We start from the raw sequence: 18,213 nt of genomic DNA on the forward strand, positions 1-18,213 counted from the left end.
TATTTACTGAGAAAAATGTTGACGTGTTCAATACTTATTTTACCCGCTGTATATGTGTGTGTGTGTGTGTGTTTGTGTGTATTTATAAAGCAGTCAGGACTAACTACTGGTACTTAATGTGTAAATAGAAAACAAAATAAGAATAATGGAAGTTTTACTAATGATCTCAAATAAAGTTCAAGTTAAAGTCAGATTTTCGTAAAATAATAATTTTGCGTTGTTCTATTATTTCCAAGAATTTAGTTATAAGCTCTTCAAATGGCTGGAAAATGCATAGTTTTTATTCTGGCCCTCCCGAGAGCTGCTTCACTCCACAGCATGAACAGGTGTTCCTCATTACTGTCAGCAGATGTTGGCCGGTATGGCATTTAGACTTATAGTCTTGTTTCAAATTAATTATATTGTTAACTTCTTAAATTGGACAACTCGTTTTTCTAAACGATAAAAAATAATATCAAACACAAAACTGTTTAATTTGGTATGTGAATGTGTGGAAACTGGCAGTGAGTTTAAAAAAATTGCATAAAGGGTGCCACCTGAATTTTTGCCAAGGACGCCAAATTGGCCAGGGCTGGCCCTGGGTGTGGTAGTAGGTGAGAATCACTTCAAGCACTCACTGTTCACAGGTTACACTTTCCTTCTGTCACTCCAGAAACTGCTGAGCTCAGTCTTTAATCTTTGTTCTCCAGTCCCGATTTAAATCACAGAAACAGACTGTTCAGCTGTTGTATAATTTCCAACAGGGTGTCAGGGTTGGTCTCACAAAGACTAAAGTAAACACACAATTGTAATCCCACGAAGAACTCAACACTGACACGCTCCATTTGTCTGTACTCTAACTTCCTCTGACTTACAGTATTTATCCCGACACTACACTATATCTGGGTTTTATGATCATATCAATGAATGTTTTCAATAAGCGTGAAGACAAAGACTAAAACAGCCCATAAATCACTCCCTGAGTACATCAGTCCTCCTCTGTAACCCTGAGATTGTCGGATGATTGCACAAAAGCAGCTCCTGTAAGATTAAAGGCTGATCATGTTATGGTGCCACAGCAAGTTTCCTAGAGCCCTTCGTCTGTCGTACGGGTCTAATCCCTGGAAAATCCTTTATTTTCCTCGGTACACCCAACACACACACTAGTTCCAGCCTTAATGGAGACAAAAAAAAGTGTAGTATGTAAATGAGTGTAGTAAGAGTAAAAACTGCTGCGTGTGTCGTCACAGAGAAACAATTTTCTTTTAATCCAGAGGCAGTAATCTGAACAGAATGATGCACAGCAGACAGGAATGACGCATTTTCCMATAAGGCCGTGCTCTGGATGTCTGTCTGTGGCCCTGCTCAGAATAATAGGATCGCAGCAGAGTTTTTGGAGAAAGCAGCAGGGGGGCAGTGGTCCGCTGACACTCCAGTTAATAGACAGATGCCTGTGTTCTCTGAATGTGTATTCTAAAACTACATGTTCAATTAAAACTAAATCTGTTTTAGGGTGTCCAAATCATTGACTTCAAACAAATATTACAGTTTTTATTGATTGGTTTGACGCAGCCATCAACTCAAAAACCACATTTTCAAAACATTTAATGCAGAGGCAACACCTGTGTCAAAACATTTAAAATATGCAACAAACGCAAACTTTGCCTTCAAACAACTCAACTTTGACACAATGTGTGAGCACCTCCAAACAATCAGCACACAATGGGCAACAAAATACAAAATACAGCACGTGTGAATCAGTGCACCGTTGCTTGTCATTGTAGCCTATGACTGTACGTAGCTTACATGCCAGTGCCGTCTGTAGTCACATTTGCCCTCTTGCAAAAATGCATCCAGAAGCAGATATGGTTTGATGCAAATTTTATTGATTACATTCTTTTTTCAGACTGTACCTGACAAATGAAATACAGTTTTTACTGATTGCTTTGACCTGTTCGAAGAAACTCATCACCACCTCAAAAACAATCAATAAAAACTGTATTCCAACAGAGGACACATGGAAATAAAAATAAAATCCTTTACTGTGTGAGAAATTAGGTAAATAAAATACAAAATCTTTTACAGTAAAGAACAAAAATCTGTAGTAGGCCTTTAGATTATATTAGATTAGAGTAGACATTTATTGTCATTGTACAGAGCACAATGAAATTACAGTCCAGAAAAACCATTCAGAAGAAGACAACATAACAAACATAGGTGCTCTGGGTCATGCTGCCACTGACCCTGAACAAACCCTGCACAGAGCAAGGATCATCTTCATGAAGACATCATGAGGAGGTGCAACCCTCCTAAAAAAACTAAAAACCGCATAAGGACACAAGCCTGCAGACTGATTGCAAATTGAAAAATTCTGTRAAGAGGTGTCAAACAGGTGCTTTCGGTGTTTCATACTGACACCTAAAAGGGAGTTTGGACTTCTTGAATGACATCTACGTTAACTGTTTTGCAAAAGGGTGGAAAACCGTGTCAATCCAATGAGAACGGGTTAACGCATTGCAAGAGGTGCCTTCTGCTCTGCTGAGATGTGAGGCATTTGGGTGATTTTCACCTCATGCCTCCCTGCATATCTGGYAACGCTAATTAAACTCACCTGAGAAGGACTGGCTCATCACCTCACTGGCTTTATAAGGAAGACTTGAGTATCAGCTCTTCACTGAAGCATCATAACTGTTTAGTATGAACTCAGCCTGTGATTACATTTCTAGAGACCTTAGTATTACTTACGCTCGTTTTTCCGTGTACTTACAGTACCTGTTTTCAGACCCAAGGGRTTTTCTTGGAGATCACCTGATCCTGGTCACGCCAACCTGAGAAGTCTCGAGCCACTCACCTGTTCATGCGCTGCCACCTTGCCTCCAACACACCTGTAAATAGAGCACTCACCTGTRAAWACYCACTTTTGGATTTTTGGATACTGGACCTGCTCCTCCACACAAAACCTAAAGCTCTCACCYGTTACAAAACTACACCATCACCTCTCAGAAATAACTTCCTGGAATTACCTGTCAGTTTACTCACCTCTGCCAACTCTCTGCTTCCAGGTCCCGTTCCTTCCCCTGCTCCTGTATAAATAAATAAATATATAAACTTTGATTCTGGCCTCTGACTCTGTTTGTCCACTGGTATTTGCTCACTTYGACTTACCCTTCGAGAAAACCTGATAAGATGGTTATGACGAAGACTGAGAGGTTCCCATTTCCTTCAAACGGGTCAAACCAGTCAATAAAAACTGTAAGTGACTAAGAGAGCTTTCGAAATAGWTTTATTTTTAACTGCAGTTTTCTCACGAATACAGCACGATGCACTTTTCTTCAGAAAATTAATCGCTGGTATAAATGTTGAAGCTGAACCAGTTTGGCTGAAAAGGTGTCCYGGCACAGGACCGTTCACGTCAGTCCAAATACTCTGCCGAGTTCAAGTTCAAAATCTTTTGGGACACAGCCCATCTAAAGTAATTTAATTGTTTTAATCTTATTTTTAGGTTCCCAGCATGTTTTTCAGGACTAAGTAACTTTAAAAATTAGTTAATGGAAAAACTAAATTTCTGTTTACAGAACATTTTGTCATATATTTATAATCCTTATTTCATTACAGTTTATTGCCATTTTTAATCCTGCTGAGTTTGCACTTATGTAGAGAACCATTATCCATCTGAAAAATCACTTCTTCTTAACTTCAGCTTTCTGCTGATTAATTATAATGCATTTTATTTGTTAGCACCCTTTAAGACACATAACGACACTTTACAAAAGAAAAAAACTACAAAGTTACAGTCAAAAGAAAATATATTAAAATGAAAAACTAATAGAGGTGGCTAAGAAATGAAAGTGTGAAGGCTAACTTGAGTTGTTTTTTGAAGGTTGAAAGAGAGTCAATACTACGGATGTCTGGAGGGACAGAGTTCCAGGGTTGGAGAGCAGAGTGAAAATGGCTGTTTCCCATGGTTCCAAGAGGACAGGGACACAGTGAGGTGGATAGAAGAGGAAGGACGAAGTGAGTGGGAAAGGGAGGTAATGTGCCGTAGATGAGACAGATGAGAAGGGGCGAGGTTGTGGATGGCCTTGGATGTGTACAGGAGGTTTTTAAACTGAATTTTAAACATGACTGGAAGCCAGTGCAGGCCTGGGGTGATGTGTTGAAGTGAGGAGGTTTTGGTGAGCTGAAGTTTGGACCATTTGAAGCTTACTGAGGTGTCTATGATGACGGATGTTGTTGGTATCGAAGGCTGCACTCAGGTCAAGGAGGATGAGGAGGGAAAGCAGACCAGAATCTGCTGCCATGAGAAGAGCATTGGTTGTTTTCAAGAGTGCAGAAGAGCAGATTTTCACGAACTTTACAATTTACAGCTGGACAAATCATGACACTCACACCACTGTGTTTCAGAGCTGACCAAAGGTCCATGGTCTTTGGTTCTCCTCAAACATGTGGACTATTATTGTAGACAAACAACCAGGTCTTTATTTACTGTGTTGAGAGAAATTATTATTTAAAAAAGCGTTTTGTTTTACCGCATATTCTTTTACAAAACTTTCCTGTTTTTGTCAGCACAAAAAGTTGAAAGCTATCTGCAGACCTGTCAGTTTTCTTTTCAGATGAATTTAGTAGGATAATGGTTAAAATTCTTGGTAGATTTTTTAAATGTATTTATTTATTTATTTGCTTATTACAGACCCACAATGAAGTTACAGTTCTTTAGACATTGGCACAATAATACTACAAACTCTAACAAATAGAAGAACAAGTTTTTATTTACAGATTCACAAAATAACCATTTTAGCTTTTAAAACAGAATCTATGACTCTAAATTAACTCAGCTATAAGTAAGAGTAGCATAAACTAAAACCAGTTGCGTAAGTTTTCGCATCAAATTTCAGATTAATATTTTGTGGAGGCGTGTCAGTTTAAATACGGTTAACAAGTCAACCACTTCCATGACGTTTCTTTTCACAACAACTGATCTCCATTATGTTCTGCTGTCTTTCCTGAATGAYTAGTTAACTGATGGTACCAACAAAGGTCATGTAGGATGGTTTCTGTTTCAATTTAAGTGATTACATTCTTGTTCAGACTTAAAGTAACCATTTTTTAAATGAAAGAGTTTTTAGGGAGAACTGATTCCTCATTCACAACCTGAATAATGGGATTTGTAYTGAACACGAGACCTTAAACTGACCTGAAGGAATCTGTCTTTGTGTTGGAGAACAAGAAATGCAACACACCTACATACAAGCGAACACTCATTAAGGAGACGTCACCCATTGACTGTGACACATCATTTTTAAATTTTGTGAGTTTTTTCTTCTGTCTTCTATGATTGTTGGAGAAGACAGTGAACCATAGTTTGAATGAGAAAAAGACCATTTTCCGTCTTTTTCACTTTGGCTCTGAGCAGCAGCTTATTTTGATAGTAATGGAGATACTTTGCTGATTAAAACCATTTTTTAAAATGAATTTTTAGACTTTCAGCTGAACATTTTGCCTGAAAGTTTCAGTGCTTTTAATTTTCTCAATTATCCTACAACCAGGTTAAAATCTAATAACCTAAAGGTCTAGCAAACACATTTCACAGTTTTTTTTAACTAAAATCATCTGATGACATTAGAGGACGGAGTTGAAGCTATTTCAGTCAAACCTTGTGGGATCTCATGCAACATTGTGAGATCTCACTAAATTTAATGAGGATGACTCTTATGGCATGGTATTAGGACTTAAGACTTAGGAATTAGGACTATTGCACACCCAGAAGTGGTTACATCCATGTAGCAAGAGGCTATATCTATTCCAGAACTATATGATCTGATTAATAATAGGCCTGCACTGGTGGGTGACCARCCTAGGCATAATAAAAGTTAGCCTCTCCAGTGCTAAAGCCAGTCTATTCATGTTAATGGATAGCAGAGGGAGTAGACAGTCCAGTGGGCAACCCTTTGCATGCTAGTCTCAAGCTTCTCCAATGCTAACCCCATTTGAGCAATATCCTCATTTCCCAGTGCCGGACACTMAGTTASCAGTGCTGGCCTATCATAAATCAGTATCAGCAATCTGTTAGCATAGACAAATAAATAGAAACAATGGCAGACATTTCTATAAAACCCATCCATCGCAACAAAACCCATTTTAGACAGTTCCATTGGGAGGGCAGAACATTATCAAATCTGTCTAAAGTGAACAATAGTAGAGATCAGGTTGATATTCATCCTTGAAAAGCTCAGCAGATCCACTGAATCTCTGTAAAACAGCCAACATCAGCAACAAGATGAAACTTCTGATATTACAGGTTGGATAAGCAAGCAGATGTTTGACTTTAAACACACAAAAAAGTCCATTTTTACAGAGAGCCGTCTCATCGGTGTTATCCTTCATTCAGTGTTTTCTAGCTTCACACAGTGTGTAGTTGTTACAGCTTGAAGGCTTATTCACACATGGGGGGAAAACAGTCAAACAATCCCGTGGTTACTTCCTCTGGCTTCAGGCCAAATACGTTCATCTCATCGAAGGGCTGAGAACTGATAGAAAGGAGGGCTGAAGGTCAAAATCCTTGATTTCTTCCCCTCAGTGGGGCTTTCTGTTTTTGCACGTGTGAGTTTGTTGACGTCTCCCGAACTTCAGTGACATTTACTGGACAGAGACCACCTGTACCGACAGACATGGGTTTCATACTGTATGATTTTGTACAGACACTGTTTCTTGATGGTAATAATGTGAAACGGTATTTCATTTATGCACGAGGTTCTTAGAGAAYTAATCAGTGCTGCCAGAGTWTTTTGGCTGCTTGAGAATCATCAACAAGTGAGGAAGAAAATGTCCCACATAGACAGGTGTGGGCCAGGTCTGGCAATATTGGCGCTGGTTTTGAAAACGGCATGCCACAGCTGGCCCAGTTGTGGTTTGGTTTATGTGGTGATGGCCCGTGCATGCATGGACCACCTCTGGCAAACCATGGGCCACCAAAGGACCGTCATTCTTTGTGGTATCTGGGCCGAGCGTTAGAGTCTTAGTGCCTTGTGTGGCCAGAACTAGGCCAAGACAAATTTTACTACGTGGGTTAGGTAAGAATGAAACAAAAATAATTTTAGCTACCAAGTTTTTAGAATGAAAAAAATCCAAAAAAGTCCAAAAACACTACGGTAGTTACCAAATCTAAAGAGAAACCGCTGTGAATTTAGCATTAAATCCATATTTCTTTTTTTTTTTTTCATTTATATTTTACAAAAGTGTTTCACTACATCTTGTTTTTATGTTAAAAAAGGTAATGACAAAAAAAACCTTCAAACTCAGTTAAACTGCAATCTCTTTTAACACTTTTTTCAAAAAGAAAACTTAATAAATATACTTTTAATCCAGTTTCCCTTCACCAATTTTGTCTGTTCAGGTTTACAGGAGTCTTATCTCAGCCGGTTGAATCAGCTGACAGAAAATTATGCTGATTGTTTTAGYAGCATGTTTATTCTGAGTTTCACTAACAGAGCCTTTAAACCCTGTGACTACCTCTGGGACAAACCAAGCCCAGATCTGTCCTGTGCGCTCACTGACAAACCACCAACGAAGGTGCATCGTTCCTGCCTGGAAGAGCAAAAAATGGGGAAAAAGCAAATAATGTTTTTGACCTGAAGCAACTGAGATTCTTTAGAAAAAGACATAAGTATTTATTACATTCACAATAAAAGCTGGTGTAATGTCAGCTCTCGGATCGTTTGCACCATTGAGACTTTGTACTGTGAGGAGAGCATCTTGAGTCAGTAAAACTACAGCAAACTGTGAAGTTAGGGATTGCCCTCCAGTGGCCAGATGAGAGGCAATTTTATTGAAACGAGGTCAGGAATTACAATTGCCCAACTCTGCATTCAGACCCACAAATTATTGTACATGGAAAAAAAAAACTTTTAAAATCTGAAAACAGTCAGCAACAAACACAGTAAAATACACTTAAAACACATTTTATAACCCTTAAACTTTGTAATAATTTTTTTTAATTACTACTTGAGTTTGAGAGTTTACGCTGTGTTTGCATTACTGAAAAATGRATCTTGAAAGCTTAAATGATGCCCATGTTGTAATCAAAAGAGCCAGAGTCTTGGTCCAGAGCACATCTGGATCCTCTTTGTGGAAATTTCCTTTGTGCTTATGAAACAAAAGTCTTCTAAGCCCTAATGTTGCTCAGATGGAACATTTAATCAGATTTCATGCTGCCATCAATTGTTTCATTCAAAAGGTTTCTATTTGAATTAAAGTGAAATCTCCGGGGACCCTCGGGAACCTTTAAGGGGAGATTTTGTGAGTCAGCAGGAAAGGATTTTTAAATTCTTCATTTCACCTTGAGGCAAATTCTTCCATGTTCTTTGTGTTTACGACCCACAGCTCGGCTACATATGTTTGGTGGTGGGGGGGTATCACCTTGACCTGGATGCTCTTTGCCTTGCTTTTCCTGTCTTTGTCTGGCTCAGTTTCCTCCGAAGCATTTTCACATCTTCTTTGTTGTTCCAGTTCCCCAAAGTAAAGAAACTTTTTCATGACAGTCTACCGTACGGGTCTTTTATGGCTTCTTTCAAAAGCTGCACCGCTTCTTTGACCTCTTATTGTGGCCGTTTTAAAAGGACGTCATTGAACGTAACTTAAAAGTTTAGACGTCCCAGTTCTCCGAGCGTCATTTAATCAGTCTCCTTGCATGCTAAGAGCCTCTGCACAGACACTTGGGCAGCTTTAACTGCACTGTGTGTCCCAGGTTGATCACCGTACCGTGGGAACTGTAACCGTGGAGCGCAGAGCCATTGTAGCACAGGCGCTGTCAGGAGAGACAGCGGGATAAAACGCCAATTGTCCCACGGCACGAACCCAATTCATTTGTCTGGCACACAGCGGCCTGTTCTTGTAACACCACCCGAGTCAACCTGAACCTCATCAGGTCAGAAGCATCCGATTGTTCCTGTGTGGGGCCGGGYGCAGCAGCGAGTACGAGACTGAAGGCGCTATTATTCGCCCACTCCATTTACCTGAACCGTCTCAATTAAAACCTGCACGAGAAGGGAACAAATGGAGTCTTTGAGTCTCCAAGTGCGAGACTTAGAACCTCTTCATTGGTTTTCACCTGTCTTTTTGTGAAAGGGGGTTAGAATTTCAGCAGGACTTTTACTGTCTAAGTCACAAATAACGAGTTTATTATTAAGTAGGTTTCAATTACACAAGCGAGCCAATCCCTGCTTAGAGATTCTTCTTTTTGAAAATTACATAAACTGCTCCTAACTCATGCAAATTCAGGACAGATGAGTGCATGCAGCTGTATCAAATGGACAAACATAATGCTTCAAGGTTTTTAGTCTAACAGATCCCTGGCACGTCACCAAAAACAAATATGGTTTCCACCAGTTATCAAAACTGTTGTCAGACATATTGAGCTTCTTGGTTATTTTTTATTCTCTTATACCTTGTTTTGTTGTTTGTTTTTACCTTGTTTTTTTGTTGCATTGTCACTGGTGGCTGAGGAGAGGTGTAATTTCTTCCACTTCTAACTCACTGGTCCTCAAGACGTCACCTTGTTGAATGAACAAATAAAATGCGACGGATAGATTAGGAATAAATAACTTTCTAAACTGTTATTCATCTGACTGTAAAATCTGCTTAAACTGCTGGTCTTCTGCTCAAAGACCACTGAGACGTTAACTGGGTTTCAGGTTGAAGAGGACCAACTGCAAATAAGACACATGAAGGATAAACAGAAAAGATGTCTTCAAAAATTCCACTTTTACGTCTGCATGCATCGGCCATGTTACTCTTCAAAAAGAAGCAAAGAGACAGTGATTGTACACAATGTATAAATTACTCAAAGGATCGGGAATAATCAGATTAAAAGGTTTATGAGAACTACACATTTTGCTGCCTTTTAATCTTGTAAGCATACCCCTTACAGATGTATCATTCCAGTTTTCTGATTGACTCGMTCTGCGGGGTGAAGCAGAAGGATGTCCGTTCATGTCCAAACCCATCACAAGACACATCAAACCAGCTCTGACACAATGACCACCATCCCAGAAGCCCGTTGTCTGAAGCCGGGGCGATAATTGGAGCTGGCTCCGCTTCCTGTTTATGTAAGAGGGACTTGTTTATTCCTAATGAATCAGTTTTGTTCAAAAGCTCCATCGGGTCTCAATCGCGCCATTATCAGGCGAGTGGGTAAAGCTTTTTTATAAACTTCAAAAGTAAGAAGCCTCCTGCTGGTGCACTGGGAAAAAAACTGAAATATAATCATTCTGCACCAGCAGTGGACTGGAAAACAGGGAGGAAAAGACCCGCTGTCCTTTACTGTGCACTGAAAATGGTTACACAACATCTGCTCTTCCGTAAATTGATGAAACACATGAGGATGCTTTGATCCTGAAGCAGTCGATGCTACAAATAACACAAGATCATTTCAACACCGTCCATATTGTGGTCCCACTGACCTGTTCTCATAGGATTCTGTGTGCCACATGACGACAAAGAGGAAAACCAACCAACGCACAGTTGGGTCATTGTTCTGGACGGGAGGCCCGGTGTGTGCAAAGCTGTGTCACGGTCATAGCTGTAAGCCTCTTTGGTGGTACTTTCTGCACCAGGAGATGCTGAAACGTGCAGAGCTGCACGTCTTTTTGGTCAGTGCTTCATTATGGTGAACAATCAACTTCTCTTCTACACCAACAGTTTCCTCTCCTGAGAGTCTGTCTCTGTCCTGATTACATCCCCAAAATCAACTTTTTTTATATGTAAAACCACAAGAACCTCAATCCTCCTTAAGCTGGTGTAAAATCCTTYTGTTCCAAGTGTTTGACTTTTCTTTAGCATTAATAATACGTTTCTCGTAAAGTGGGTGTGTAATCCAGATTTCCCAACATAGCACCCGTTGGGTCAAGCAGTTTATCTCAACGTGCGTTAGGAGCCTCAGATCTGCAGATGAAACGCCTGGAACCACTCATGCTGTGGAGCTCAGCTGAGTGAAAGAGTCTTTATGGCTCCTTGATTAGGCTGATCTCACCACCATGCCGACTGGGTCACACGGCTAACCCGTACGTCAATCAAACGCCACTGACGCCTGGCAGAGCCTCTGAGCTCACCCACAACGGAACGTTTCCTTGTTTTGGACGAGAACTGGAGAACCTTTTATTATAGTTTACTTGCTGAGATTATTTTCAACTTTTAATTAAAATTTATTTTTTGTTGTTCTTATTCTTTAGCAAATTATCACTTTTCTTAAATTGTTCTGTGATTATTAATTAAAATTTATTTTTTGTTGTTCTTATTCTTTAGCAAATTATCACTTTTCTTAAATTGTTCTGTGATTATTTCCATCCATTCTTGATCAGTCCTTTAAATATCTAATCTTGTGTTCTGATATCCGAACCGACAACTATGATTTATATCACAGTTCTGACAATTATCTCAATTTTAAACCAAACAGAACAGATGGTTTAGGTTCAGAGTTGTTTATTATTTATGATCCAGCTCTAGAAGTCCCTAAACATCAACCAAAACCTCCCAAAAGTCATCAGAAGATGACCGATTGGTCCTTGTATCTCGAGTCTATAACTTCTGCTTTATTTGTTCTTGTATTTTTTGAAGCCAGTTGATGTAAAAGTTGACTTTTGGCACCTCTTAAAACCTATCAGTAGCTGTCTGTCTATAAATTCTGTTTTATTTGTTTTTGAATTTGCCTGAGATATTATTTGTTTGAGTGCTCGATTTGACTGTAGGTTGATACAAATGAGTTTTATGGTCAAGTCATCAAGAAAAAGAAGCAAAACCTAAACCACAGTTGAGGTTTTTACATGTTTTAAAAGCAGCCAATTTATTGAACAGAAAGTTTTGTAAATGACGTTTTACCCCAACTRAATGCTCATTTAAAGACATGAAGTATTTTAAGTTGAAGGGGTGTGTTTTGGGTCTATAAACAGTGGCTGTAAGTTGCAGGTACGAAACCCCTGCAGCCCCCCGCCYCAGTGGTTGTCAGGAAGGACATCTTGAGTAAACATTTCGCTCACTGTGGTGACCCCTGATGAAAAGAAAAAGGTTTTGTTTAGTAAACAAAAATATAATATTAATTATGACTTGATCAAATTCTGGGTTAGTAGACGGTATCATATTAAATCACCACCTTAAAAGGCAAACATTCATTTATTTCCTGTTTGTTAGCAAAATATCTTATGAGCGMTCAATGCTGTACCTCAGTCGGTTTTACAGATATTGAGCTAAGATTTGGTGTGATAGTAGCTGAGAGGCACCCTTATCACATACTCTGAGCTCATATGATCTTTATAACCCCAGCGTGCAAACCAGGTGACAAGCATTTTGTCACAGGTTGCTTGTTTCATCAGCTCAGAATCAGAATAATTTGGTTTCCGTGTAAAAGAAATAAAGTCAAAAAATTGTGTGACATGTTTTACAGCTTGTTGTATTAAACTGTAAATGTACAACATTCATAAGTCTGAYGAAATCTGGTTACGCAACTAAAAACATCACTATTTTTTATCTTTAAAATGTAACATTTTGTGCAAGAGACCACTGGTGTAGAGTTAAAAGATTTTGACCTGTGCAAGAAAAATAAATGTATAAGTGAAAAATTAACCGCAGCGACTGTTTTGTTAGTGTCAGAGTTCTAAGTAAGCACTTTGCAGCGATGATGAAATGACTTTGTTCTTCCTGAGTCAGCCGTGACGACGACATGAGTCAAGGAAAAATAGAGGAAACAGCTGCTTCCTCAGCTTTGACTTGTTTAAGCTTTTCTTGAAATTGTCAATTTTACAATCGTGTCACAATCGTGTCACAGCTTTGAAGTTGTAAACACAAGTTTGACCAAATATTTATTGCATACAAGACGTATTACTGAAATTTATTTGATTTAAAAAGTTGGTAGAGTCAAAAACATATACAGTAAATATGTTCAAATTGGCAAACTGAACAAAAAATGCATACATAAAAAACTTTTTTTCCAAAACACGTTTTTTTTCTTTTTTATTTTTTTGACTCACTGTGTTACAGTGATCATTTTAATGACACTAAACTAAAAGATGTTTTATTGGATTCTGAATGTCAATAAATAAAGAGAGCATAAAACTATATTTGTAGGATTTGCTATTTCACAGTCCTGCAGCTACAGCCTTCAGAGTAACACCAAAAAAAAAAAAAAAAAAAAAACTTGTACTTCTGAATGGTCAGGTGTTAAAACAGCATGTTCTGTATTTTCTGTCCTTTCTTATCAGCACCTTGATTACACATACTGAATGTGTGGTTTCCAGTTTCACATGAATCTGCTTTTTTTTCTCTCACTTTGTTTGGCATCAGGTGAACTCTCATTAAAGGATCAGGCACAGAACAATGTGAAGTTTCGTCAGGGCACCTCTTTTAAATCATTTGTCATTACCAAAGCTCTGTTTAATTTAYTTTATCTTTTCAGTTTTTCTGAGTTGCCACAGTTTGTAAGACTTGGACATGAAACACTCAGTAATCCGGACCGAAGAGTAGTGACAACTGCACGATTAATAATTAATGATGATAATCAGTTAACAGTTTTTTTTTTAATCAGGACAGCTTGGTTACATAATACATAACCTCTTTGTTAAAGTTAGATTTTATATTCTATTCTATTAATTTTTAATACTATATAAATAGTTGGTTTTAAAAAAGGAAACATTTAAACTTTTACTATGATTGCATAAGAGCCATCCATTGTTTTTAATCATCATCATACATGAGACACTCAAGTCCTGCTTTTCTAGTCTAGATTYGGCTCTTCTGTATTTGATGTGAAATGTGACAAACAACACGGTACAAAGAACATATTTATTTGATTTTTTTTTCACTCCAAAATAAAATAATGAGACAAACAAGACTTTTGGGAACGATATCCACCGAAAGCTGAAAAAAGAAAGTAGACCAGTCATGAGACAGGTGACAGGATGCCTCACTGAACGGGTCAGGYGTTCGAACAATCCGCTTGTTGTGGCGACAAAACATGTTCTGAGAGTCGCTTTTATGACACTGCATACAGGTTAACTTCAAGAAAAGTCTGACGAAAGCACAACTGATTGCAATAAACGCAAAAACATGGAGCAGTTCCACGGGAGATTTACAGCCACACGAGGAGAATTATGTTTTATTATTCGTACCGTCGCTGGTTAATGGGGCTGCTGACTCACTGTAAAGTCAGGGGCTGACAAAAAAGAAAGGTTAACCTGTGAGATCTTGACACATGCATCATCTTTGACAGCACAACACAGACAAAACGGGTTTTAATYACCAGCTCGTGATCAGAACAAGATCGTATCTCAAACCAGTCATTTGAATTAAGCAGGCCTTCTGTTTCTCCTGCGTAATGACAAATAAATCCCAGATGAATAAATCCATCAATGACTAGAATCTGACTTTGAGGAGAAGCGGAGCAGTTTTCTGTCAATAGAGTTACGGTTTATGATTYAAACGTTTATAAATGAAAGCATCTTTATTATGAAAAATGAAAGTAGCTTTCTTTGAAGGAATCACTTGCTACATTTTCATTACATGTTTTTAAAGGAAAWTTTTRTGTGATCTGTTAGCACTTGGAKTATGCGATGGAGACAACTCTCAGCTACTACCACATCAAGTTTTAGCTCAGCACCTGGAAAAAGAACTGAGTTRTTACCCATGTTTCTGTTTTGTAAAGACAATTAGCTTTGACAGTCAATGAATGATTCAAAAAATATTCAGTTTAAGATATGCATCAAAAGATTATTTTTAAAAGGTTTTATTAAAAATTTCCCATTGGTTCATGAGATATTTTGCTAACAGATAGAAGGGGTTGACTCAACTCATTAATGGCAGTGTTTTCAACTAAAAAATTTGTGCCATCTGTTAAGTTTTATGGTTGATTCTCGGCTACTATCATACTAAAATTTAACTCAATATCTTCAAAATTGATGKCGTTATTCCCATTTTAATATGTACTAAGGTTGAGGCTCTGAGGCGGCCATCTTGAAAAAGGCTGACCCCGAAAAGTATTCATTTGTAGRCGTGGTTCAAATGATTGCATTCTGAGAGTTTCCTTAAAATCAAGTCAATTGTTTGTGAGATATTTTGCTAACAGACAGATAAATTCCTTTTATGTCAAAACCAGCAAAAGAGCTTTTAATTTTTACATAAAAGATCTTCAAATCAAGCTTTTTATCTTGCAGCTGACGCGTTAATCTTGTGCATAATGTCTCTTTGAGGCAACAATCTTACTTTATTGTTTCCACTTTAATAGTGCCTGTGACATCAATTTTTTAAATTTAAAATGTATGCATTTTTGGAAAGATATTATTGATAATATATTGCAAAAAAACTCATGCTGCTGAGATGAACTGTTGTTGAGAAATTTGCATGTGAAGTAACAGGAAGTGATGTCATAGGGGAACGTCTGCATGTTAACAGAGTGTTGCTACAATAACTAATAACACAGACTGTAGAGAAGAATCTGATGTTTCTTTAGTGAGAGATGAAGTCGGAGTTCAAATAATGTTTCAAAAACAAAGAGCATAAAATTATCTTTCTGAGTTCCCCTTTGATGTCAATTCCTGATTCACTTTGGCTGAGCCAAGTTCAAAAGAAAATATGCCAGCTATGTGTCAAAGTGGGTAAAACCATTTGTATTACATCAAATTTTCTGAAGTATAAAGTTGTTTTCTTAAACCTTTTGCAATTAAATTATATGGCGTAAGGCGCTTAAAGAAAACAAACACCTGTGTGCAAAAGTACAGTTTGGTACTCATCAGTTCAGCCTCGGGTCAACAGATTTCCAGGTTTTCTTCGGAGGAACACCGAGGTCATGACAATACCTGGAAAGCAACAGGATTTAAAAAGGAACAAATGTCCTCATTTGTTTGCTTTAAAGCAGGACGGCTAATGGTTGGTTGTTCTTGGGTTCATGGAAGAATTCAATGTACTGACCTTAATTTTTGTCATGGTGGGGTGTTTCAACGTGACATGARGAACAATAGAACCAAGATGAGGGGGAGGGCAGCATGGACAATACCAAAGCTGTCCCCCCCGTTAGGCCCCATGCCACATAAAGATCTGATTCTCCCCGCTTTCCTTGCTTCTCGTTGGCTGGCCTTGCAGGGTCGAGCACAGTGGCCCCAGTATTTCCCTTCCTCTGCTGAACTTGTGTGTGGGGGACTCTCCTCCAGCCTCTGCGGCCATTCTAGGGGAGCTTGTTGTTCAGGAGCGCCACTGTGGGAAAGTCATTAAAGTGTAAAAGCATCCCCCTTCTGTTTTGTTTGTGAAGGACTCCTGGAAGAGGCTTCCAATAAAGCGCTGGATAGTAATGAGGGCTGACACTGACTGGCCACCCCCACGGTGCCGTGTGTGCCGATGGCCGCTGCCATGGCAAACCCATTCAGTGCGAGAAAAACCAGCTTGTTGGACGCACCGTGAGAATGGCCTCCCTCTTCAACAGGTGGCCAGTGTCGATATCCACCAGCTAAGCTACTAAACCAGGGTTTTTTTTTTCCCCTGCAGGAAGAGCTTTCTCCGTCACTGCTGGAGGTTTTTCTTCCACCAACAAACATCAGAGAAACAGTAGACCCTTCCAAACAGAAAAGATTTGAAGACCTTTAATTTTGAGTCTCCTGTCACTGATTAAATCATTATACTTCCATGTAGTGTGTGTTTAGGTGGTGCAACAGACAGTGCACAGGTAAGCAGAAAGTTGCCCTACATCTTTCCTGGCATGCTATCAAAGCATTACAAGCCCACAAAAGCAGACGTAAGAGCRTGCTGGGATAAAGGTGCAAGTGGCTGTTTGGACTTTGTGTTAATGTCAAAGGATCACCTGTTCTGCAAGAACACATGTTCAACAGCTGCATATAAAACTATTAAAGAGATGACTCACTCTCCTTGTTTGGAGGAGACCGCCGTGATCGCGTTGGAGCAAAGAGAGCTGACATATCAGTGCGATGCTGATTTTCTGTGACAGTCCCCCCTCTACACACATGCACACAAACRCAAAATGTGGAGCACAGAAACCAGTCTGAAGCAGTCTGCTGAGCAGGAGTGGGGTTTTTCTCATTCATTGTGTCGACCCTGTTCCTGTGATGAGCAGGGGCCTCTGCKGGAACCCAGCGGTACTGCATGTTGTTTACCAAAACTTTGGACACCTCAGGAGAAGTGATTTGGTTTCTGTCACCGGCTCAGACCTCTGTCCCTCTCATTAACAATCCCAGAGGTGGTCCAATTATACAGCCTCATCTGATCAGATGTGTAGCTTTTATCAAAGAAATGATGTGAATTGTAGATTTTTTCCTCTCTCGTCACATGCTGTTGTTTTGATTTGCTCATAAAGCCGAATGTTTGACAAGTCATCACCCTCAAATATTGRTTCACTGATGTTCTATTTTTAGATTTGAGCATTGATTTGCCCAGTTAAACAGAGGGTCAGAAGCATGAGGGTGAACTTTACAAAACCGATCAGGACACCTAAAGTTGTTAAATATTGATATTTTCTCTGGAAGCTAAATCCCCATGGTTGCCGTGTTATTGGCATCTTGTTTATCCCCCATACCGGCGATGCAGTGACCCCTCTCACAGAGTCCACGTATAGATTTGTAAAACGTTTTGCAACAGAATGACTGCTTGAATATGCTTCTATTGACTGAGAGTGAATGGAGGAACTCAGAACTGCAAGGGATCCATTGTTGGCGCTCATTGGTATGCAAGGCTCTATGAGCGTTACTATAAGGACTATTAGGATTTTGGTAGATTTTGATCAAAAATTCAACCCTACTTTATCTCTGGATCTTCTCTCCAGCTCTGCGAGGAGCTTTCTTCTCTRCGCTGAGACCAGCTCAGAGGGTCAAGCGAGTCACGAGGTCCGCCCATACACGGTACACAGAGAACCAAAACAAGCCTGTCAGCGCTCAGAATGAAGYCTGCTTTGTGTGTTCGGATCAGATCAGCTGTTTAAATATGCGCCCTTGAGCAAACACTTGAGGRGACAAACCCCCCCACCTGAGCACAATGGCCAGTAACAACTCCACCGCTTCCATTCTTTGATACTCTGGGAGCACAGCATCRTCCCTGAGAAGTTTGTGCTGCACGTTGTCGTCTAATCAATGGCCTGGAGCAGCTTTTGGTCTGAATGAATGGGTTCTGTGCACAGGCTGCMTGAGCAGAAGCAGACTGAACTGGGTTAGAGTTATATAACCCATGTCTGCTCTCATGGATCCTCAGCAGCTC

The 18,213-nt window shown here is 39.3% G+C and overlaps 2 long non-coding RNA genes across 2 annotated transcripts in view; one reads left to right on the forward strand and one right to left on the reverse strand.

Moving 5' to 3' along the window:
* The window catches only part of LOC106534409 (uncharacterized), a 10,678-nt gene extending 7,628 nt beyond the window's left edge, over positions 1-3,050 (forward strand). Inside the window, exon 7 of the long non-coding RNA XR_001312345.1 lies at positions 2,749-3,050. This is a non-coding gene — a long non-coding RNA (uncharacterized LOC106534409). The remainder of the gene's footprint in view (positions 1-2,748) is intronic.
* An 8,545-nt stretch (positions 3,051-11,595) lies between these two features.
* On the reverse strand, positions 11,596-16,564 carry LOC106534418 (uncharacterized). Its single transcript, XR_001312346.1, has 3 exons — positions 15,928-16,564; positions 15,720-15,815; positions 11,596-12,019 (listed from the first exon to the last, which is right to left on the reverse strand). It is a non-coding gene; the product is annotated as an uncharacterized LOC106534418 (long non-coding RNA).
* Between the last annotated feature and the right edge of the window lie 1,649 nt (positions 16,565-18,213).

The sequence above is a fragment of the Austrofundulus limnaeus genome, unplaced genomic scaffold (assembly GCF_001266775.1).
Source record: "Austrofundulus limnaeus strain Quisiro unplaced genomic scaffold, Austrofundulus_limnaeus-1.0 Scaffold6, whole genome shotgun sequence".
NCBI lineage: Eukaryota > Metazoa > Chordata > Actinopteri > Cyprinodontiformes > Rivulidae > Austrofundulus > Austrofundulus limnaeus.